Here is a 26,069-nt window from a genome sequence, read left to right as displayed (position 1 = left end):
ACTTCTTAAATTTTCTAAAGTTTTAGTCATCGAGATGTCTTTCCTTTTTTGGTCCTTATAAACATTATGACATATCCCTCTATCTTGGCTTGACATTTCAATTGGATGCAGACAATCTGATACAACTAGCACATTCAATTGCTAGACCTTTTAGAGCACTTCTAATTTGGTTCTCTAGAATCTTTTATTTGTTTAATCTTCATAGACTCCTTTAGTAGAGGCAATGTAGAAATATTAGTCTAAATATAGAATTCATGAGTGCTTGTTTGAAGTTGACTATAATAGATATTTCTCAACTCCCTCAGTCAATTTTCACCGAAACTCATTATTAATTCAAACCTTGAACTTTCCCATTTCCTTGGATTTTATTAACTTTGGTTTCATTTGCCTTTATTTTGGCTTAGGTGATGGATTTGTCTCGTCATGAAGTCTTCGACTTGAAAACCATAGTCGAGCAAACACCGAATTGTCAAGTATCCAATCAATATCACAATTTGAATGTATTCTATAAATAAAGTCAGGGTTCTTGAGTTGCCTCTCTAACCAATTTCTTTAGCGGAATAGCTCTAACTTTATTACACTTACCTTGTGATGATGTTTCATCATCTTTCTAACTATTTAGATTTAAGTTTTTTAAGCTCATCGAGAAGAACCTGTTATAGTTTGGGCATCGTTGAGAGTCAGAAAATTCAATCTTTAGATTTCAATTCTCAAGCAACTAATCTAAACTAAATTCATCTAATCCATCATTTCATTTGCAAATATTATGATCATCACTGAATATACTCAACAGAAGTGAGATTTAATCAGTTTTGCAGTATCATATACAAAAGATGTCCCATTTTTTCTGCTCCTATACATACATGAATGCCTCACCTTTAATCGTTTGGTAGTGGGAGGATAATGTTTTCTTCATACCTACAAGAGAAAGGGTGTGGCATTCGAATGTAAATTTTGAAGTATGATCAAAAGTCTTTGTTTTATGAGGGTTCAATCTTGTAACTTATGAAAAGCTATAAAAGTATTTCATTATATTCATTAAACTTCAGGAAAAAAAAATTGTTTCATTGCTCTTAGTCTGAAAAGTAACATATGTTTGTTTAAACATCTTTGAAGCATACAAAAAACTAAGAAAAGACAAAAATCACATTAAGGAAACAATATGCTTCCATGCAAATTGCAACTATGCTTGATGATTAATGGACAACGATCTCCTCTTGTTCACTTGGAACGTCTCATTACTCATCGGATATATGGGTGCTCAATTGAATTACATTTGAGATCTTACCCTTTAATGCTTCATTTGGTCCCACTTTATCTATCAAATTTCATGTTAGAACTCCAATGTCGATGATTTATTTATTTTTTTCCATCAACAGTATGCACTTATCAGTGGGATGTCTCAGTGCCTCTATGTGAAAATTACAAGTACTATTTAGAGACCAAACAGGCCACTGCTGTTGGGATTAAGGGTTTATGGTATATAATGGGTATGTATTTGTATAATGTATTGAATTTTATTTTGGACTTGTATTGGAACTTTTAATTACAATTGTGTTTTGTAATGGATTGATTTTTACTTTGGACTTGTATTGGAATTTTAATTATAATTGGGTTTTGTAATGGACTATTTATTTGTGAACTTGTTTTATACTTGAAATTTTTTAGATTCGTGACTTGAATCTGCTTGGGTGATGGTAAGGATTTGGACTTTAACCTTTGCATTTATTCTCTTTAACTCATTTGGATAAAAATAAAAGGCAGTGGGTTTTGGCACAATCCAATTAAGCTTCTGATCCAAAACTTTCGAGAATTAAATTAAAGCCAATAAGTTCGTTAAATTTAATAATCCAACGAACCAATTTGAATCAACACTCCATCGAAACATCTATAATTTTAAAAATTTGAGAATTATAAAAGAGAATAATATATCATATTATTTATTAATATCTCTTATTAAACTAAAAATCTATAGTTATAAATAAGATGTTTGCTTTTAATTATGTATATGTAATAGGGATGAGTATAGGATTCGAACCTGACAAGTTTCGGCCTAATCTGATCCTATAAAATTATGATTTTTTTCTTTTGAAAGTTAGAGCAAGTGTTGTCAAATTTGGATCGCTCTAATATCATTGAATGTAACATTTAATATCGATAATTATGATTTTATTCTATACAGATGACTTGAGATGCAACTTCGATAATTATGCATCAAATTTTAAAGATTTAAGTTGTTGGTCACTTCAATAAGCTAATTTGTAACATCATGAATCCTCTAAATGTTTCAGGTCAAGTTTTACATCTTTAGATCATACTACACTTTATAGCTCATCCCTTTCAATTTACTCTATATTTAGGCGTTTCGTGTAGTAAGGAATTGGGCTCGACACTTGAAGAATCAAGAGCTTGATTTATTATTATTATTTTGGCGTAATAAACATTCCCTATTTTATTGTTTAAATTACATGTGACATTTTTATATATGTTTTAGCATTTTCTTTGATATAACTAATATTTTGAGCTAGACATATAGTTTCGCACGTTGACGGGTTTTAACCAAATATTATAAATTGTGCTTGCAAATTAAGAATATGGTGAAATAAATTTTGATAAGATAATTTTGTGTATTTTTAAATTTTAAATGTTAAATATTACATTTTGATGAAAATAATAAAATTTTAAATGTCTAATAATTGGATTGTATTCTAGGTCACTTTAATGATTAATGTTAACTTCTGAATTCGACCCCTAACATATATGTCTAGTCTATGGGGTTGCCAGCTTCTTACGATAATATATTAGTGTTGTTGAAGAACCGAGTTTATATGACATTAATGACAAAGTATGTTTGTGTTAAGAGGCATAAGACAGATAACACAAAGTATCAAATATTTAGACATCATAGGAAGAACCTCAGCCATGTCTTCTGATCTTGTTTTATGGTTTTCACAATTGATTCTCGCTCATTAAAAATGAGAAGTTTGATGAGTTTATTTCTATGAACTTAAAGGATTACATTTCAATTAATATTGTTAATCCAATTTATTAATTTGCAAAATTTTGATAATTGAAATATTTGTTTTTGCATTATTTGTTGGTCATTTTGAAGTTATCGAGATCAATTAATCTATGTTGAATTGATATTGATACGAAGTTAAATATAAAAATGAATACGCAATTATTTTTAAATTATTTATTAAATTCGTATCTATTTTTTTTGTTTATTTCTCTTTTTATTTTAATTTATATGAACATTACCAACTAAAAAAACAAAAATTTCCCCTTAAAGCTTTGGAGGGACGTTATACCAATTTAGTGACCACCTTCCCCTCTTCTTTTCAATGTTGTTGTTTTAGAAAGAATCTTTTAATTTACATATGGAGCCTTCGATACGATCTTTCCTGATCTCTTCACAAATTTAGCCGAAAGATTCTCTAATCATATTTTTGTCATTCATGTGATTACATAATTTTATATATTTATTTACATTTAATAGTAAAATTCTGAATTAGTTCTTGACTCAAAGTGAAATTGTTCTTGACTCAAAGTTTATAAACCATTTTCATCCAACGCTGGAAACCATGCATCAGACATTTTCGCAACAAATATTTAAACCTATCTCATGCTTCATACTAGTTCTCATCATCCATTTGCTTGAAAGATATGATGTCATTTCTCAATCTAGCAATCATGTTGGGAGGGTTGAATCACATCAAGAACTTTTGGGCAAGTTCATTCCATGATACTACATCACTAGGTGGCAGCGAGCTGAGCCACGACTTGGCTTTGTCACGAAGCGAGTATGGGAACAATTTCTATTCAAGTCTTCTTCGGGCACTCCTTGATGTACGAACGAATCACACACTTCCATAAATGCTTGTAAGTGTACTCTAGGGTCCTCGGTATGCATCCCATATTGCCCCATTGATTGTAACATTTGGAACATCACGAACTTCAACTCAAAGTGAGCAGCATGGATAGCTGGTCGAACAATGGCAGGATTTATGTCATCCAAATTGGGCACAACATACTCTTGGATTGCATATTTCTATCATTAGTGTTATGGTAACTTAGTTGCATCGGTTCATTGTGTAAGGGTGGAATCCTCTCGTTATTTTTCCCATTTTTGTTTGGGAGATTCTAATTATCCTCAATTGGCAATGGTAGTTCGCCATTGTTGCCCAAAACATTCTGATTCATGTTTGGATGTTGTTGATTTTGTTGTCTCCTGAGGTGAAAAGTTCTCTCTATCTCTATATCAAAAGGTGTTAAGTCCTAGTTGTTGCTGCAGGTCATGCACCAGTAATGCCTAATTAAAACTACCTATAAAAAGAATAAAAACAATGTCAATAAAAAATAACTCTAAAGTAATGGCACTAATCCCCAGCAACGGCACCAAAAACTTGATGCTACGATAAAAGATATAGCAATCACACAAGTATATGTATCATATTCAAGTAGTAAAATGGACGCAACAAGAGCGTCGAGTATCATATCCACAGAGATTAGTATTACTTTGTAGAATTGTTATGCAACAAACGTAAAATTATGTATTGTTGATGTAGGAAGCAATGTTGTAGCAATGTAATAGAAAGAAAAATAAAATAAATGAGATTATAACACAAGTAAATGAAGCAATGATTGTTTTAGACAAAGAATTATGGGATGTCAAACACTGGCATGCAATTATTTACTACTTTGTTCATTTTCAAAACTGACATTTAATAATTTCTTATATAGTTGAAAATACTGGAATGCGCAAGACTCGAGGACGTACACCTTTGAAGGAATTATACTAACTTCCTCATGGGCATCGTGTCAAAGTTTCAAGAAACGATGATGGTCAACCTATTGGTCCAGAATCACGTCTTCTAGCAGGTTACTTAGGCATAGTTGGACGTAATGTGAATCTATTACCGAACAATTATGAGTCATGGCGCGAAATGCCTAATAGTAACAAAAATCAAGCGTTGGATTTTGTTAAGGTAATAATGTCATTATAATATATACTCTATAGAAATTCAATACTAATTTATACTTACGGTGCACACTTATTTGCTGTATAGGAGAAATTTGTTTTAGGGGTCTCTGATGATTATGTGAAGCAAGCGTTAGAGAATAGATGGAGGGACTACAAGAGCTCCTTAAAGAAGAAATACTTCAATAATGATCTCAGTCTTGAAGAGAAGTTGCAAACAGTCCCACCAGAATTACTCAGGTACCAATGGGAAGATACAATCAGATTTTGGAGTTCCCAAAAAGGACAGGTATGATGTTCATAAATAGTTGTAACGAAATTAAAATCATCATTAAAAGTGGTTGTTTGACATTGTAGGACTGAGAGCATGTTGGTGTTACTAGCAGGCAACAACAAAAGTTTACTCACACAGCTGGATCGAAGAGCTTTGCTTGTATAGCTCATGAGGAGGTATTATAGATTATTGAAATAGTTTTTTGTATTCCATGTACATATTAACTCATAGTAATTACATTATGGTACATGGTAGGAAAATACATCTGGTTCTAAAGTTGGTCGAATCCAACTCTTCGACATGACACATAAGAAGAATGATGGCACTCCTATGACTGCTGACGCTGTAGAAATTATGGTATGTTTATTGGGTAGATGTTTTAAATTTACCTGATTTTATTTATATTTATACCATGACATTTTTTATTTTAATTAATTATAGTAAAAATTGAGGGAGAAAAGGGAGGAGTATCATGCTACTGCTTCGAGTCAATGTATTGTTAATGATGATGACATTGAAAACCAAACTATTAATGACGTTTTGGGTCCTGAAAGATATGGCCGGGTGCGCTGTCAAGGATCATTCGTTACTCCCACCAAATATTTTGGATCCAGTTCATCACAATACATGTCATCACAGTCTCGATCTTCCCAATTAGAAGTTGGTCGTTTAAAAGAAAAGTTGGCTGAGATGGATCAACAAATGGCTAACTTGAAAGCCGAAAATGAAGCAAGGGAAGTAGAGAGAACAATAGCGGAAGCAGCCAGAGCAGCACTGGAAGAAGAGAGAGAAGCAGTGGCAGCATAGAGAAAGGCAGCGACATCACAGAGAGAAGCAACATATCAGCAGAGATGTGAAGAATTTGAAAAATGACTCAATGATATGATGCTGATGATACAGAAAATGCAACCTCAGAATCCACCATCGTAGCCTCATTTATGTTATGAGCATTATGTGAATGTTAATGAACCGTGTTTAACTGAACTTATATTACGTTAATGAATACTTTTATTTATTATATTGTATTTGATGTTGCTTGTTATGGATATAGAGTTTGATGTTATTGTTGTTTTGTTTGTTGGATAATTGAACATGTTGAAAAAAATAGATTTGGGGTATTAAGCATAATTTTTAGAAATGTTAAATTCTGTGTTATTTAGCGGTATTTGTAACAAAAAAATACCGCAATATACCATACATTTAGCAGAGTTTGTATCCTAAAAATGCCGCTATATACAGCACCTATTACAGCGTTTACAATAAAACACCGCTAAATCTCAACATCTACTGCGTCGTTTGTGGGAAAACGCCGTGAACTTTAGCGGCGCCATTTTCAGTGGTGCTTTTTGCGACGTTTTTCATAACGCTGTAGGTGTTTTTAGCGTCGCTTAAAACGCCGCTATAAGTAAAAAAACGCCACAAAAAACCAGTTTTGCTGTAGTGGATACTCACACATATTGTGCTGGAGGGATCAAATAAGATCATCCCAACTTGGACTCTAAAGTGATCTTCCAAGCCATCATGCCCATGATAAAAGCAAGCTCCCATATAGCTATTGTCATGTTGATTTCAGCTATGCAATCGCAGTATAGGTATTCCGTCTCATCCAAAAAAGCATGGAAGGCAAAGCAGAATGCCATTAAAAAACTTCACGGCGAATGGGATGCATCTTACAACGAACTTCCAAGTTGGTTTAGGGTGGTGTGGAGGTTGAATCCTAGGATAATTGTGGATTTTGAAACCTGCCATGCATACCATAATGATCAAGTTCTTCGCGATCGATGCCAATTCTACCGGGCTTTTTGGACTTACCCACAGTGCATTAATACTGTGAAATAATACAAGCTTGTGGTCCAGATCGACGAGACTTTCTCTTGTATAAAAAATACAAGCAAGTTTTACTGTTGGCAATTGTCCAAGATGGTATTCCCAACATTCTTCCAGCTGCTTTTGCCCTTGTTGAAGGAGAAGATACAAATTCTTGGGTTTTTTTCCTCCGAAACTTACGTTCACATGTTATCATGAGCGAAAAAATCTGTGTCATTTCACATCGCGGAGCTGTGATCAAAGTAGGAATGGAGTCTTTGGGTCCAATGTGACAACCACCCTTTGTCCAACATAGGTACTGTATCTAACACATTGTTGCAAACTACCATGGAAGGTTCAAGAAGAATAATGAGCGTCAATTACTTGTGCGCATGGATAAGTGAAACTGCTGTAGTTTTTTTCATTCAATTATTTTCATTTTTTAAAGAAACAAAGTTAGTAAGTTCTACATTTTATGCTCAGGTTACGAACTACTACCTCAAATATTTGAATCCATGCTTCAAGATTTGCGGGCACAGAACGAGTAACGATACGATTACATCATCCTGATCAATAAAGAAATGTCGACAAATGCATATGATGGTGGATATCGATATGGACACATGACGACCAACTTGGTTGAGGAAGTCAATTCGACCTTAAAGGGTGCACGTCACTTACCTGTAACGACTTTGGTAAAAACTATATTTTCATTTGGGGGCATTTTTTGCGAAGCTCGGGGGACAAGCTCAAACATGGATGCAAGGTGGTCATGTCTATCACCTTAGATTAGTTATAAATCTACAAAAAAAAATTGTTGCATCAAATGGAATGTCTGTAACAAGCTTCTCTAGAAGGCATGAATTGTTTCATGTCACAGAGTTACTGTGACCTCTTTAAGGGGATTGAAGCTAACTCGTTAAGAGTAAATATACGGGACAGATGGTGCGACTGTGGGTTTTTTCAAGCTCTGAAGTATCCATACTCTCATGTGATAGCAACTTGCTTGCATACCCGTGAAGACTATAACTGTTTTTTGGATCCGTATACCTACTATCAGAAGTGTTTAAGGTATACGAATTTGAGTTCCCCCCATAGGTAATGAGAAAGACCCTAATGAGGTTCAGAATTGGGTTTCGATTGTACCAGATCTGACTTTATTGAGGGACCGTGGTCGACCAAAATCCACTCGAATTCATTATGATATGGATATTCAAGAAACATCTAGACACGACAAAAGATGTGGGTATTGTAGAAACCCATGACGCACTAGAAGAACATGTCCACTTCTTTTGTAATCAAGTAACCATTGATGAGGAACTGATATAGTTGTTTTTATCAAATAATAGTTCATACGAGTTTAATTCACCTTTACTTAAAGTTAATGTCATTTGATAACCACTGATTAATTAAAAAAACAATACAAGAAAACGAGATTCGACGTTGGCGTTATATGTGATTATAGTAAAAGTGATAATAAGCGAAAAACTTAAGAAAGTTATCGAACATAATTATTAAATTTTATCAAACTAATAACAATTTGGTATTAAAATATAATTTTAAATACAACAAACTTTTAAAAGACAAATGTTTTTGATACATAAATTTAATATTATTATTATAAAAACAATTAAAGAGCACTAAATGATCATCACCATTTGCTTGAATTAAGTAATAAACAAAATTAGCAAAATAAATTAAGTATTAAATGGTAAATAATAAAAAATTACAATAAAGAAAGTCCAATAAACAAGTAAATACAAATATAATAAAATATCAAAACCTATCGATGTCTGCGGTGCGAATGTGTTCCGCAGGGCGGTGGATGTCTATCTCGAGAGGATTTCTTCGTATAACTAGTTCTGACTCCTCACTGTCATCATCATCACCATCATCATCGTCGTCGTCGTCGTTGTCATCATCGTCATCTTCAGGAGCAGATACATTTTGTTGATGAGGAACTGATGACGATGTAGCACCTCCATAGAATAAGGACCCCGGAGGTGTATGACTGACTATCCAACTGCTCATAGAAAATTGGGAAAACTCAGAAAACGCAAACATCGATGAGTGAGAAAACTTTACAGGAGGTGTCTGTGCGGCGGTCATCGGTGATGAGGCTGCACCCGCCAAAATAACCAATATATGAACCCCAAGTTGGATCTACAAACATAGAACTATAATATCCTCTAGGAGGGGTCATATAACTTTGTGACGGTGGCGGTGGTGGTATCTGGTAAGGGAAAAGCAGTGGAGGCATCATATATGGCTGCGGGGTGTAAGTCGTTGCAGATGGTGGTTGCTGTGAAGGTTCCGATGGTGCAGCTGACAACGAACCGGAAGCACCTACTCTTTTTTCATGAGTCGGGGGTCGATGGGGTTGTGATGGTGCATGTCTCTGTCGACGTCAATGAATTCTCTGTCATCGTGCATCCTCGGAAAGTATAAACGATTTCCCGTTACTGTTGAACCACTCATAATAACCATCGGCAACCGTCAAGTGGTCAACAGAAATGGGTTCACTATGGGGAATGCGTCGATGTTGATCCTCCCATATCATGACCCACTCATAATGCTTCACCAACCAATCTATATCCGTCTTACCGCGTCGATCTATGCTATGCAACTGGTCCCTATTTTGAGGTGCTTCCGGAATTGGTTGTACAAAACCAAATTGTCGAAGCACGCGATCAGTAGGTTGCCACTCGATAATCGTATAACAGATCAGAGGGACCACCGCCATCCAAACATCTAATGGGCCCCTTAATTTAGGTAGGATGCACATCCTCATATTATCATTACAATAAATAACCCATTCAAACTAAAACAAATATAAATAATTCTTATCAAAATAATAATCTAATTATATAACTATAACACAAAATAGACTTTCAAACATTAAAATACATACCTCTGTGCCAACCTTCTGATTGATTGTAGCCTGATTATTTCTAATTCATCAGGTAGATCCCGATGATTTTTCCTGTCAATAGACCACCTATTCAAGGAAATAATTTTTATTATACATTGGATAAAATGATTAATATACAAAATCATTTTTGTAATTACCTCAATAGTAGTGGGAATACGAACGAGTTCTTCACAACATGACATAAAAAGGTCAAGCGATATCATTCCCAAGACTGCAACAGAAAGAGATATCCGGCGATAGCATTTTTCCTGTAGTCAGTCGCTCGACACATCTCCCTATACAGGAATGCCAAAACTGCCGAGCCCCAACACAGTGATCCAACCAGATGAAAATCGCCAAGATGCTGCAACCACATACATTGAACTTGGTTGCGCGATTTGTCCGGCATCAGCAACCCTCCTATCAACTGCAGTATGCATGCCTGCGCATACTTTTTAACTTGATCCTTTGAGGCGTCCTCACTCAAATTCTATAAATTTGCATCTAACCAATTTAACGATATCCGACCACCGTTAAAATTTCGTGGGACACCTCCAAGATATTCCTGGCACAAAGTATTCCAATTACTGTGCACCATCCCTGAAAGCACATCTCCATCTACCGGAAGCCCCAAGTGCATGGAAACATCCTCAAGCGTAATTGTACACTCTCCGCACGGAAGATGAAATGTGTGAGTCTCATGTCTCCACCGCTTCATTAATGCAGAAATCAAGTTTGATTTTATCCTACAATGGCCTTTATACCTAGCTATGTGACTGAATACAGCCTAGACTAAATACGGCCAGATAAGGGTTGATATCGCTAACTTAAGGTTCCAGATAAAAAGATCTAATATACGATCGCTCCCTTAAAAATATTAAAAATTACAAAAATTAATTTATAAACTAATAATAAAAAAATAAATAATTAAATTATTACTAATAATTTAAATTAAATTAAAATGTAAAAATATTATCGTATCAGCATAATGTCTAGATATATAATTTCCATCCAAACGAAGCAGACTTCCTTCCATTTTATAATTACAAAAAAGTAATTAAATAAAATATAAAAAAAATTAAATAATTAAATAAAATAGTAACAAAATATTAAATATAATAAAATATACTTTAAACTGTTATGAGAGAATTTAAGAGTATTTGAGAGGATTTGGTGTGATGAAAATTATTGAGAATTGAGGTATTTATAAGGTGGGATGGGGGTGTGAATGGTCGGGTGGGGGGCCCGATTTAAAGCGAATGCACGACACATGCACCGCACCATTCTAACTCATGTCAGACTTTTAGGAAGGCACGACCCATGAACCGCGCCTTACCCATCGTGACACCATGTCAGCATAATGCGCGGTGCATGGCCGCACGTTACCTCACGTGGTGTCACATCTGTAAAAGGTGTTAGATCATGAAATAAACTTGCATGGGTGTCTAATAGGAAAATAAAAATAAGGTGATTTTTTGTTGGAAATTCGCCAAAAAAAACTAAAAAACTTACAACTCTCTCTCAACTTAATCTCTCGCTCACAGGTGGCGCCACTCGATTGAGACCTCCCACAACACGACTGTAGCTTAAAACGCCGCACTTCAATGCAAACCCTCACTCTGACCACCAAAAACAGTCACCGAACACACCAAAATCCACCCCGCTCAAACCAAATGTTTCACACTCTTCTCTTAATCTCCTATTTCACTATGACCGAGACCCCTTCAGATCGACACCACTTTTCTAACTACCCTCGGTAACTAGATCCAAAACCCACGAAAAAAACTTCTGAGACCCTAAATCCCCCATTTTAACTGTTCAATTTCACGAACCCCGACGACCGACAAAGATCTCCAACGACCCTAGGTAAACTTGAATGACCCTCTCTTTTTTATTTGGTTTGGTTTTGCTTTAGAAATAATCTTTGTTTCGAATATAGGGATAGAAAGTTATTGTTTTTTGATTTTGAGTATGGGGGAAACCTATGTGTATTGCTTCGAAATGAATCGGGGGAAGAAGTCCTAATTTACAAATCTCTCTCGGGTTTTATAACCATTTTTTACTTACAATCAAATTACGGTAGGCAAAATAAAAATATTACAGCTCATTCTTTTTTCTTTCATTTAGTTTCCTATTGTCGAGGTATGGAAACGGTTGAGGGAGGACCCACTGAAAACCACAATTATCATGGAAGTAGGGGTATAAACGAGCTGAGTTCAAGTATTGCTGAATTCGACTCAATTCGAAAATTCTAAAATGGAGTTCGACTTGACTCGAAAACTCGTGATCTTATAATTTTTAAGCTCGACTCGAACTCAAAATCCTGAACTAAAGCTCGTGAGCAGCTCAAAAAGGCTTAAAATAAAAAATAAAATTCTTAAACTTAACAAGATTGAATCTGCAAACTCAAACTCGAACCTGAACCTTAAATACATGAAAGTCTTATTGTATTTTTAAAAAAAATTCAACATATAAATGTTAATATTATTAATAATTTATTTTTAAAAAATAAAATCTTAATATATTATATTTTCGAGCTGCTCACGAGCTTTTCGAGTCGAGTATCAAGTAACTTATTTTGGCTCGTTAAGAATTCGAGTCAAGTCTATTCAATCCGAGTATTTATCGAGCCTTGATCGAGTCGATCTCGAGTAGCTCGCGATCTGTCTCGTCTCATTTACAACCTTACGTGAAAGAGTTGCTGGTATAGGAAGCATCTAGAAGGTTTATAATGTGGAAGTTTGGAGAAGATTTTGGAGACCCTTGAGGCGACGACTGAAGTTGGTGAGGAACCTTGCTAGGGTTTCTAAAAAATCTTATGATATGGGCCGTTGGGCTGTAGGTAGATTTTTGAATTAGGTTAAGGGTTGTAATTGGGTTAGTAACGGGCTAAACTTGGGTTTCATTTGGGTCAATGTAATTTAGGAAACGGGAATGGATTTTACATTAAGATGTAATTTGGGTAGTGTTATTGAAATGAATAAATGGGTTTAGGTTTGAAAGTGGGCTAAAAGTTAATTAGGTAAAGTTTGATCTTGTAAATGAATTGTTGGTTTTGGTTTTATAGGTTAATGTTTGGGTATTGGGCTTGGATTTAAATTTTAATGTTGTTTTTAGAAGATGAATGAAATTGGGTTATTTTGGGCTAAGGGTGTATTTGCAAATTGAACATTTGGTAAATATGATGCAAATGGGTTAATGGTAAGTTAATTTGATATGGGTGTAATTTAGGTTGATAAGGAAAATGCAAATGGACATTTGGACCTTTAATTGGTTATGTAACTGAGTTAAATTTTGTAAATTGCCAACCATCCATCAAAGCACACGAAATTATCCATTCTCATGATTCCAAAATCTCAACTTCATTCACCATTGAATCAACTTTGCGCCACCACACGAACGTCCACAAAATTAAACTTTGCTTGCCCACGATTTGAATTACTCAGACAAAATTAGGGTATTACAGTTACCCTTCTTTAATTGTTTTTGTGAAACAAAAACGAAGCAAAGACAAAAGATAGCCTAATTTTGTCTGATTCGAATGTGACTCCACATAGCTATGATGTTCTTCTTCAATCTTTCATTAGTTTGTTCTTCCACCTTCAACCGAATTATCCGTCTCTTGTAATTTGAGACTTTCCTCATTTGATTTGTTTCAATCTCATGTGTCCAAAAATCTTCTCACTCGGTTTGCCCTGCTTTTACACAGAATGGGCTTGCAAAAGGCACAATTACCATTAAATAGTAAGCCTGAGCATTTATTTCTTATTATATATATATATATATATATATATATCTTCAAAATTGATGATGTCTCATGTGAGACTAAAAATGATCTTTTTATTTCAAGGGAGATGAAATTCTTAAGATGAAAACAAGTATCAATTGTTACCCTTATGTAAGTTGGAATGAGGTAAAGACAAATAGACACAAATTTTCGTCAAATTATGATTAGAGTTAGAATAGTTGTGAAAGGTAATATGCTCCACTACTCTTCAGAGTATGTCGTATTTGATTTACTCTGTTACTCTTCAAGGTAAGTCAGATTTGAAAAAGAAATGAGATCTACTCCACTGTTTTTCAAGATAGGTCAAATCAAGATATATTTGCTCCACTGCTCTTCAAGGTAGGCCAAATTTAATGGAATCTACTCTGCTACTCTTCAGGGTCGCTTAGATTCAAAGAAAAGGGGCTCTTCTCCGCTTCTCTTTAGGGTATGTCAGAACAAGATAGATTTTCTATGTTATTCTGTAGGGTAGGTCAAATCTAATGGAATATGCTCTGGTACTCTTCAGGTTAGGTCAGATTCAGACAAAAGGGGATCTACTCCATTGCTTTTTAGGGTAGGCCAAACCAAGATAGATTTTCTCTAGTAATCTTCAAGGTAGGTTAAATTAAGAGAAAATGAGATATGCTCCACTGTAGGTCAGATCTACAAATCAAACATTATATCTTGTCATTATATATCTAGGAATTTGAAAATGTCATCATTCAAGAATTATGGAAATTCAATTTCTCCTATAGAGGTTTATCTTGGATTCAAAAAATATCAAGGTCACTCTTGAATATCGTGACTTGTTAACTCCTCGGTCTGAGGGGTTTTGTGTGATATCACATATTTAAATTTGAATTCTCTTATTGAAGTTTAAACTGTCATGAATCTTTAGTTTTCTCGAAAAATGTGTAAAAATGATTATCTTGAATGTATAATGGTACTTATGGTAATGCATTTCATGTATTTAGGGAAAGTCTTCATGATAGGTTAGAAAATCTGAATAAATACGGTAATGCGATTCATGTATTTGAAAAAAGTCCTTATGAGAGGTGAAAAATAAGGATGAATGTGATAATGCGATTCATACATAAAATCCTCATGAATGCAGTAATGCGATTCATACCGAAAGTCCTCAATAAATATAAAAAGTATGGATGAATGCTGTAATGCAATACATGCATAAAATTCTCATGAATGTGGTAATGCAATTCATGTGAAAAGTCCTCAGTAGAGGTGAAAAAGTATACTGAGTAAGAAACTTTGGGAAATCGCATTCTTACTTTTCAAAATTTTTAATTTTCAGAAAAGGGAAACTTTGAAAATATTTTTTCTAAAATATCATATGAAAACATCATTCCTCAAGGTCTTATAGATTACCCGAAAGACTTATTATCTTGCTCGAAAGACTGGCAGATGACCTAAAGAATTTAATCATCATACTCGAAAGACTTACTGATGGCATGATGGACTTACTCAAGCAAGAAACCTTTGAAAATCTAATTTGGCTTCTTTAAAAATTCATTTGAAAACATCAGTCGAGTAACATACCCCACTTCAAAGTAATGATTGTTTTGTGGATGAGGCTCTTCTATTTTTGAGGTTCCATTCTGAATGCAATTCCCTCTATTTGATGCTTGAATTTTGATTTTCTCTTATTTCTTTGGAAGATCTGTAATAATTATACATCTATGTACGAAAATATGTACGCAATTAAATGCATTTAAGTATAATGCGTGACTTTCTCAATCTGTAGCCCATTCTTGTCTTGATTGAATCTTCTTTATTCTTTTCTACACTAGACAATTCTTAGCTCACAGTATCCTGTTCTTCTTGGCCATAACAAAATTACCCCCAGGGTTCAAATTGTTTTACCCTAGTTTCTAATTTTGAAGTTGGAGAGACCCTTGTCCAAAGCCTATCTCGATATTAGTAGCAACTTGTCAGTTCAAGCTTGTAATTTCTGAAGAACAATCTGATCATTCGATGTCGTTGTGTCCCCTATTTCTAATTCATCATTTAGAAATCTTAGCAGAGATGCTTTGAAAAATAATTGATTATGGTCAGATATATGAACTCGATGCCTTTTTTATCTCTAACTTAAATGCTCCATCAGAATTTTCTCTTCAAGACTCTGTGGCCAACTGAAGCATGAATGATTTGTTTTTCAAGGTTTATTCTTCTTGTCTTCATACTTTGCCCTGCTATTCCTAGCGACAAAGTTCTTTCTCAATTTCTTCTCGATCTAGATCTTTTTACCCCAAAATGATATGATTTTTTAGAAATGCCTCAATGCAAGTATTTTCATGGCTATCTTAATGCAAAAAATTTCTAACCTCAAATGGCTCTCATCATCATGCTATATACCAAACAAGATCAAGGTGTCAACTTTGGTCCGCAAGGATATCATCAAATGTATTTATTCATTCTTATTCAAATATAATAGTTTAAAGACCTCTTTTTTTAAGGTCTCAAAACCAGATGGATGATACTTTTAGAAGAAATGCCTCAAACCTTTGTTATGAGTTGCCATATCATAAAATCTAAAAGAATGCCCCTTTTCTTATTCAGGTGGTCATCTACTTCTTAATCGATTACTAATGTTGATAATGTCGCAAAGAAATATGAGAAATTTATCGAATCTTCTAATCTTTCAGATTTCATTTCTCGAAAATCATAAAATGTCTTCATTGCTCTTGTATCTCTTATGGTCTAATTTTTTTATTTAAGGCAGAAAAAGGCTTATCAACTTCAAGGACCTCTTTCATTCATGAGAGATTCTATTGTTTGAAAATGGTTTTCTCTTTTTTAATATTTAGAATTCAAAAGAATGAAAGAATTTTATAAGATGGTGTCCCTCTGCTTCAAGCTCACAATTAAAACAAATTAACAGTTGAATGAATATAGAGTAAATCATTAACTTTATTTTATTGTTATTTATAAAAAAAAATTAGCCCTCTGACAAGTTTTAAGATCAATGGGTTAACTTCTTTTTTGGTCTTTTATTTGTCTAGCATTTCAATCACCAAGATGTCATTCTTTTCTCGATCTTTGCAAGTATCATGGCATGCCCTTCTATCTGGATTTATCATTCAAATTGGATGCAAGTAAAATGAAGCAACTATCATATTCAATTGCTAATCATCCATTTGTTCAATCTTTCTAGACTCATTTAGCAAAGGTAGTGTATAAATATCGGTCTAAAAACAAAACTCCTAAGTGTTTGTGTGAAGTTTACTACAACATATTTTTCTTAACTCCCTTAGTCCATTTTCACCTATACTTCTTATTAACTTAAACTCTAGGCATCACCACCTTTATTTCTTGGAATTTATAATATTCAAAATTTTTTCCCTTTATTTGGCTAGCTGAAGGATTCATCTCATTACAAAACCTTCAACTTGACAACCATAATGCAGCAAAAACCGAATTGCCAAGTACCCGATCAATGTCATGTTTGAATGTAACCTATTCATAAAGTCAAGGCTTTTGAGTTACCTCTATAACCTATTGCTTTAGTAGAATAGCTCAACTTTATTGTATTTACTTTACGATAATAATTTATTGAATTATTGGTATACAAATTCGATTTCTTAAGCTTATCGAGAAGAACCTGTTATAGTCTTGGTGTCATTGAATGTCAAAAAAATTCATCATTAGAGTTCAATTTCCAAGCAACTGGCCTTAACTAAATTCATCTACTCCATAATTCCATTTGTGAAGATTATAATCATCACTAAACATCCTCAATAGAAGTATGGTATGATCAATTTCGCAACTTCATACACGAAAGTTACTTCATTTTGTCAGCTCCTATACATACCTTAATGCATTGCATTTGTATTCTTTGTCGGGTAATGAACATGTTTAATCTTGCAACAAGAAGGGTATACCATTTGGGTCTAATCTCTGAAGCATGGTTAAGGTCGTTATTTTACAAGGGTTCAATATTGCCACTTGTCAACAACTATTAGAACGTTTTATTATATTCATTAAACTCCAAAAAGAAATTTGTTTCATTGGTTATAACATTAGAAGGTAGAGAATTTTCATTTAAATACCTTTGAAACATATAATAAAGCTAAGGAAAGACGAAAAATGAATTCAAACAAACCAAAATGTTCTTATGCAAAGTGTAAATATGCTTGATGGTGGATGAAATAGTTTTTTTTTCTCGATTTGTATTAGAATGCCCCATTACTCATTAAGTATCCATGCCCTAGAGTCAATCAAATTATGGACCTTAGGCTTTAACGTCCAACAATTCTCAAGTTTTTTTTCAACCATGGTTGCGAGCAATTCTTCATATGACATTGGAATCGAATCAATATAAGCCTTTTCTTGAATCATTGTTTGATATTGAGACACCACTATATTAATTTCAACATCTTCCTCGGTATTGGTGCTTTTAGTGCTCCCTATAATCCTATGTTGGATAGTTATTTCAATCATCTCTCTAGATGTAACCAGCTCAGCGAAGCTCCTAGAGACATTTTCTATCAAATATCCTAAGAATGGAGCTCTCAAGGTATTCAGGAAGAGCATTATCGTTTCTTCTTCAGCTAAGAGATGGTAAACCTGCACCGTTATGTCCCTTCATCTTTTAGCATATTGTCGGAAGCTTTCATTATACTTCTTCTCTATTCTTTGCAATATGAATCGAGTAGGTCTCGCATTCTTCACATGTTTGTATTGCTCTAAGAAAGACTTGGCTAAATCCTTTCAAGTCTTGATATGAGTTCGACTCAACTAAAATGATGAGGAAAGGAAATAATGAGACAAAGAAGAGAATGGTGAAAAAGAGGGGGAAAACAAACGTGATATTATCAACCATTAAAGGATTTTAGCCTTTATAATTCTAAATGGTAAAATTGCTCTTTCACTCATTCATCTTTCATCCGAGGATCAAAAATGCCCTTTTTAAACTCAAATGGGCTTAAGCCAAGCCCAAATCCATTCAACTTGGGTCTAGGCTTCTTACAAGCTAAAAGATTTATTCCAAGGCCCTATTGGGTTAGCCCGAAACTCCTAACCCGGGATTCGGGGTAATATATTTAGTACCCTCGTTGAAAATTTAACCTTAAGTTTTGAAAAAATTGAAAATTTAGGTACTAAGCGCGTTAAGTTTTTAATGGTGGGGTACTAAAATGAAATGAAAACTAAACGTTAGGTGTGGTTTTGAAAATTTTGAAAGTTTAGGTACTAAAACGAGTCAAAACCGATGGTTTATGTATTAAATACGTAGTTTACCTAAATATTAATTATGATATAATCGAATTTTGTTTGAGTATTGGGTCCAAGAAATAAGGGTATGTAGTAGTATATAAATTTATGGTGATTGGGGTAGAATAAGGTAATGAGAAAAGTATATCTCTATCGAAGTTTATGGTGACAATTTTATGGGAGTTTTTTTTTATATATATAGAGAATAACATATTTGCATTACAATCTCATTAAGAAAACTTTTTTTATTAGTCTGATATGTTGTTATAAGGTAGTATACATTCATAATTTTTTTTAAGCATTGATAATACATATATATTTTTGCAAACGCAACTGCTTGAACTCAAAACTTCTAAAGAGAACAACACTCCCTTTTACTACTGAAACTACTTGAAAGTTTTTCTCATTAACATAACTTTGCTGCTAAATGGGAAAATTATACTCGAGGTCAAATATATTATATTGCATAATCACAAATACCTATTATAACCCAAAAACTACATTAAACCTGAAACTCATTTTGTCAGACCCAACACCCTTCGTATGCGGGTCAAGCCTAAATCCCTATATACATCAATATACAACCAACTCAAACTAACTTACCTAATACCGAATTACAAACCTAAATCAGGTCCAACTAAATCGGTCCAATATTAACCTTGGGGTCGTGGGATCGAGTCCCACAGAGGGCATTTCATAATTTGGAGGTCTCCTACGGAAGCTGCTCTCAACCTAGTGTTGGGGGCAGCCTACTATCCTACCTCCCCTTACCCCATTACATATGGGAATAAGGGTCAGCTAATTTTTTTATTAGTGGTCCTCAATTTTAAAGCTATATGCAACCTTAGGTCTATTGTTTACTAGTGTTCACCAAGTTTGCGATTCCAATTTTATTGTTTATAACTCATTTACCACAATTTATTTGAGAATTAACAATGATAACTTGATTAAATTGTATCTATTCAATCTTTGTGAAGATGATTTTATTTATAATTTTATTACTTGTTCGATATGTATACTTATTTGAACTAATTGTGCTTACTTTGTAGAGAATATAGCATAGTATTTTTTGAACTAATTGTGCTTAAGAATCAAGAAGCATTAAGAGTTTGAAGCTTTCATTAAATTAATGTATGTTATCCAGCTGAATGAAACATAATAACTTGAGAAGTTTCATGTTTTAATCCTAGAGGTTAGAATAAAACTTTGCATAAAGAAAGGAATAAAGAGAAGGAAAAGATATTGCCATGAGATTCCGGGCCCATCATTGGGTCATAATGCAGGAAAAACTATTGTCAAAACTCCAAAGTTAATTCACTTAATTTGAATTTTAATATTTGTCAGATAAACCCGCCATTTGAAATGAAAATTGAGGACTGTTACCAGAAATCCATGGCACTGGCGAAAGTGTTGATGTCTGAAGAAGACAGATAAAGTAACAGATGAGAATCACTGCAGATTGCAGAAGCTGAAAGTTGAATGCAGGGATACGGTGAATCGTGTCTCCTAAAAATTTTAATTTTCTTTATATTTTAAATATATTATTTATTTTTTTTATTAATATTTTAATTTTTTATTCTTTTAAATTTGTTGTTGGTAAAATCTTATAAGTTTTACTGTTTAATATACAATTCTACGTTCGTTCTACTAGAATGTATGTTTGGGAATGGCAAGACTTGCTTGTTCCATGAAGCCTCACTGATTTCAAAATGTAACAACCAAAGTGAACACAAAGGATGGATGGTTATAAAATCTGTCAAAGCTGGAGATTTCGTGTGGGCAACTTTGAGAAAACATTAGTTATACTGTTCTCTTTTACTGGTTTTTATTTGAAACTATTTCTGCAATTTTCTCTTATTTTCTTTCATGTTCTATTGCTTCTGCCTAAATTTTGGCAGTAATATTTTTTTTGTAATAGTACTGTACAGGTTCTCGTATTAAACAGCGTGCTATAGTACATTTACCCAAGTTTTGCTGTTTTAATTTTTTTATGAATAAAAGCATTATTTATCGAAGGAAAAAGAAACAGAAAACAGAAGACAAGATGTGGGAGGGAAAGATGAAAGTTTAAATGTTAAATTACAAAGACTGTGTATGATTGTGACAAGTTATTCCAAGCGAATATATATGATAAAGAAAATATGAATTTATCTTTATCTAACAGATTAAAGTTGGCTTGTGTTATTTTCCCCAACCAAAAGCCCTTGGCTTTATTTCGCTGTGTTACATAGATTCTCTTGGGAAAAAAAAACAAATACAAATCTTGTGGTTGTACCAGTTTATTGCCTAGAATTATATTTAATGTGGCAGCTTAGTTGGAAGGTTCCAATGGCATCTGAGTTAGTTATTTATGGATAAGATTCCCCATAACAAATAATTGAAGTTACGGCGAAGTTACGGACTAAACAACTTTAGTAGTTAAAATGAATAATTGTTATCTTTAGATATTATAAGTTCGAGATGATATTTACGGAGATATTAATATTGGTTAAAAAATAAAGGTATTTTAAACTTATACTATTTTAGTAATAACTCTAACCTATTAATAATAAAAAAAGTTCGGGAGAGGGAGATCCCAAACATTGGATACTGACATTACAGGGATTCGAACACTTTCCGAAGACATTACGTTAAACATGATCTGTGTCTGTCAAATACAAAAACAAAGGATTTCTTAATTTGCTTCCATGTACCAACTTCGATAGAACTCCCACACAAAAACAAATTAATAATGCAAATGCACTCTCAAGATTTTAGGGTCGAAACCTGAAATGATCAATATCAATTTATCCAACCACTTGATCATAAATAAATAATTTATTCATTCATCTAATCCAATAATAACTTTAAAATAATTATTTGTTATACACACTTTACCTCAAATCTCTATTTTTTATCCAATAATAATTTATTCACTCGTATAATCCAATAATACCTTTTTTAACATTAATCAAGCCACTTTAATGATTAAATAGATTATTATTATCCTTACATATTTCGGGTTCAAGCACAAATAATTACAAGATATTTAAGCGTTCATTATCAAATAATTAAGATTTTTTTACAACAGATAATACCACTTATAATAATTTTAAATTAATAACAAATAATATTCTTAATTTATACGCTCTTTACCTCATAACTCTGTTTCATTATCAATTTCACCCCCAAACCGTTATTTTTCTTTAAAATATCTTTGACTAATAATATCACTCAATATGACATTTCTAATCAAATGACTTTAATGACAAAAGGTAAATGACGTGTCAAGTTATCTAATTTTACTTTTTATTTAGTTTAGTCCTTAAATATTTCATTTTATGATAAATTGATTTTTATTTATTTTTAAATTTTATAATTTACTTTAATATTTATTATTAGGAAAAACTACTTCACACTATCAAACTTTGTCAGTTGACTTGTTTATATATACTACTAACCTTTTAATTTTATCAATTATAGAATTGAACTTCAGTTTTACGTTCAGTACATCACTCCGCTGTTAAGTAACTAACAGGACGATGACATGGTTAAGACATGACATGCCAAACCTAAACATCGTTTTGGTGCCTAAAATGCTATCATTTTAGATAAGGTGTATCGATTTTGCCACTGAGTTATTAAACAATTTAATTTTTTTGGCACTACATTTTCGGTCGCCACTAGCAGTCAATCATATAATGTCTTTCGCGACAAAATTGGTACTAAAATGTTCATATTTAACTACTCATTCTTCTCATACTATTAATTTTTCACAAAATTCACTCCAAATTGATAAAATTAAACAAAAAATAAACTACCATTTTTTTAGATGTTTGAAGACTTTCTTAGATTTATGGGATTTGGGGTGTTTGTTCGAAAATTTGACCGGTAAAAATATTATTTCAAGAAAACAAATAACATACCTCAAAACTAGTATAATTGGGCGGTCATTAAAAGAGATCGAAGTTAGGCCAAACTTTTAAATGAATTCTCTTCAATTTTGAGTGATTTTCGTGGAAAACCAATTCTAGGAGAAGAAATGTGAGTGAAATACGAAAATTTGATACTAATCTAGCTACGAAATATGATGGAAGGCAATGTTTGGCTGTCGGTGGCGGCCGGAAAGTGTAGTGCTTAAAAATGTTTTTTTAAGTTTTATGGCAAAATCTATACACCTATAAAGTAAAATGTCTAAAACGATATCGTTTTGGTATGGTAGGCCACATTAACAACCATTAATCATTTCATAATCTCCTTACTTATTTAACGACATAATGATATAATTAATTATAAAACTAAAATTAAGTGTTATATAATTGAGAAAATAAAAAAATTCAGTGATATAAACAAATCAATAAACAAAATTCAGTAGTATTTGAAATAGTTTTCCCTTATTATTATTAATAATAATCATGGAAAAACTAAATTTTAATAAATCTTATATTATTATTTGAACGCAAGATTGTAGTCAAGTATCATTTACCATCCATATTATGACCATAAGCAGAAGTATAACCCAAAAATCTAAATATTAGACATGTAATTATTATAAAAGTAAGAAGTCTAGAAAAAAATCTTTTATCTTTCTTAAGATAGAATTGAAGTCCCTTTACAATCATAACATTGAACATCCATTTGTATAATAATTATGGGTCAATCAGCTGTTTTATCCACAATAAGTCTACAAAACTCCATATCACTACAGGTTTTATTTTCCTTCTCAAAATTTTGGTGGAAAGTGATAAGTTGGAATTTGTTTCCATGGACGAAGGGATGAATAGGATATTCGTCTCTTGAAATTTTCAAAATTTTCTATATTTACGATTTTTTTAAGTATTTTTTATTGATAATTTATTTTTTTTCCTCTAAAATTTTATAAATTTTTCTCCTAACATAAAATTATACACGGGTTTTCATGTGTTGCTGCTCAATTACTAAAAGTAAAAAAACCTGTCATATTCAACCATTACTAGTCTATCTATATTTTCCCCAAAGTCTACAACAACTCGCCCATATTATACAGTATTGGTTCCCCATACGTACAAGAATAAGAGCAGACTTTCCATGCTTAACTCAGATTTCAGATTTATTTTGGTTTTCAATTGAAAATTATGAGCCCAAAGTTTCGGGGGAATTATGCATGGCTACATCACTAGAAAAAGACATAATTGTTCTCAATACTTAGTTTGGAATTTCGTTGCCTTTTTTTTTCTGTTTTTGTGCGATATAGCCACATAAGTACTTGCAATTAAGTGAACACAGAAGATATTTTCAAAGAAACGACATTTGGATCACAACAAACACCAGAAGATTATATTATTCGTTGGAGCGGTAGTATTGGTGAATAATAAGCCTTTCTAGTAAGGATGAATCGGGGACTAATGGGACTTATTGTTTTCTAAATTTTTTGAATTCTTATATAATTTATATAGTTATTTTTATCCTCTAAAATTTTCTGTCCATTCCTACTTGCTAGCTAATCTCGAGCCGATTTTTTTACTGTTTTTTTTAAAGATTTTTAGATGTTAAAACCTCATTACCAAGTTCTTTGCCCAAAAAAATGGCCCTGTTGAAGAATCGAGAAAAGTAAACGAAAGAATACAAGAATTTTAACGAGGATCGGTAATGTGCTTACGTCCTCGGTGCCTAGGCGGCGCTAGAAATTTTATTCAATGTCTCATAGGTTTAGGTTACATCTCTATTTATAATAGAAAATCCTGACAAATATCTTACAGGTATATTTATGAGCCATACCTTACAAATCTCCACCTTAGCGAATATCCTACCCTTTAGGAAACATTCAATGTGGGTTGGGTTATCTTACTTCTTTAACAACTCGAAACATTCAACAAGTCCAAGCAATGCTTGAACTTGTATGTCGTAACTGGCTTGGTGAACATATCAGCGGCATTCTCATCAGTATGTACCTTCTGAAACAAAACCTCTCCAGATGCAACCAACTATCTGATCTTGTGAAAATGTACATCAATGTGCTTAGTTCTAGCACGATATACCTGATTCTTAGCCAAGTGAATAGCACTTTGATTTTCGCAAAGCAACTGAACACCACCTTGCTGAACACCCAACTCCTTCACTAAACCAGTGAGCCATAAAGCTTCTTTTGCAGCTTCAGTCGCTGCCATGTATTCAGCTTCAGTTGTAGATAGTGCCACAACAGATTGAACAATAGACTTCCAACAAATAGGTCTTCCACTAAGAGTAAAAACATACCCTGTCGTAGATCTTCTATTATCCAAGTCACCTGCATAGTCTGAATCCACATATCCTACAACCAAAGGATTATCCCGAACAAAACCCATGCCCTATAGTACCCTTTAAGTATCGAAAGATCCACTTGATTACTTCCCAATGTTGCTTACCAGGTTTAGACATGTACTTACAAACTTGATTAACATCATGAGCTAAATCAGGACGAGTACATACCATAACATACATCAAGCAACCAACAACATTAGAATACAGAACCTTTGCCATATCTTCAGCTTCCTTATCTGTTTTCGGGCACTGTTCTGATGAGAGCTTAAAGCGATTCGCCAATGGAGTGCTAACTGGTTTTGCGCTGCTCATCGCAAACCTTTCTAGCATTTTTTCAACATAACCCCGTTGAGATAGCCACAGTTTCCTTGAGTCTCTTTCCCTGCAAATTTCCATTCCAAGAATTTTCTTTGCAGCACCTAAATCTTTCATATCAAATTCCTGACTTGATAAAGTTTTCAAACCAATAATCAAATCGTTTATACCATTGTCTCGGAGACTGTTTCAACCCGTACAAAGATTTCTTCAATCTGCAAACTAAATGCTCGATTCCAGGTTGAGTGAAACCTTCAGGCTGCCGCATGTAGATCTGCTCCTCTAAATCACCATGCAAAAAAACAGTTTTAACATCCATTTGCTCTAAATGCAAATCCCAACTAGCCACCAATGCAAGTACTGCTCAGATTGAAGTGTGACTGACCGCAGAAGAAAAAATTTCATTATAATCAACTCCTTTCTGCTGTGAAAAACCCTTTGCTACCAAACGAGCCTTGAACTTCTCCCCCATTTTTTCTATTACTGCTGGTTTCTTCTTATACACCCATTTGCAACCAATCGACTTCTT

The 26,069-nt window shown here is 33.3% G+C and overlaps 1 non-coding gene across 1 annotated transcript; it reads left to right on the top strand.

Annotated features, from left to right (window-relative positions):
* The first annotated feature begins 3,579 nt into the window (after window positions 1-3,579).
* On the top strand, window positions 3,580-3,686 carry LOC120135735. The gene has a single exon (XR_005517285.1). It is a non-coding gene; the product is annotated as a small nucleolar RNA R71 (small nucleolar RNA).
* Window positions 3,687-26,069: the final 22,383 nt, after the last annotated feature.

This window comes from Hibiscus syriacus, unplaced genomic scaffold, assembly GCF_006381635.1.
Source record: "Hibiscus syriacus cultivar Baekdansim isolate YM2019G1 unplaced genomic scaffold, ASM638163v2 tig00110610_pilon, whole genome shotgun sequence".
In the NCBI taxonomy this organism is placed as follows: domain Eukaryota; kingdom Viridiplantae; phylum Streptophyta; class Magnoliopsida; order Malvales; family Malvaceae; genus Hibiscus; species Hibiscus syriacus.
Note: the sequence above shows the minus strand (reverse complement) of the source record. Positions and strands in the feature narration are given on the sequence as shown.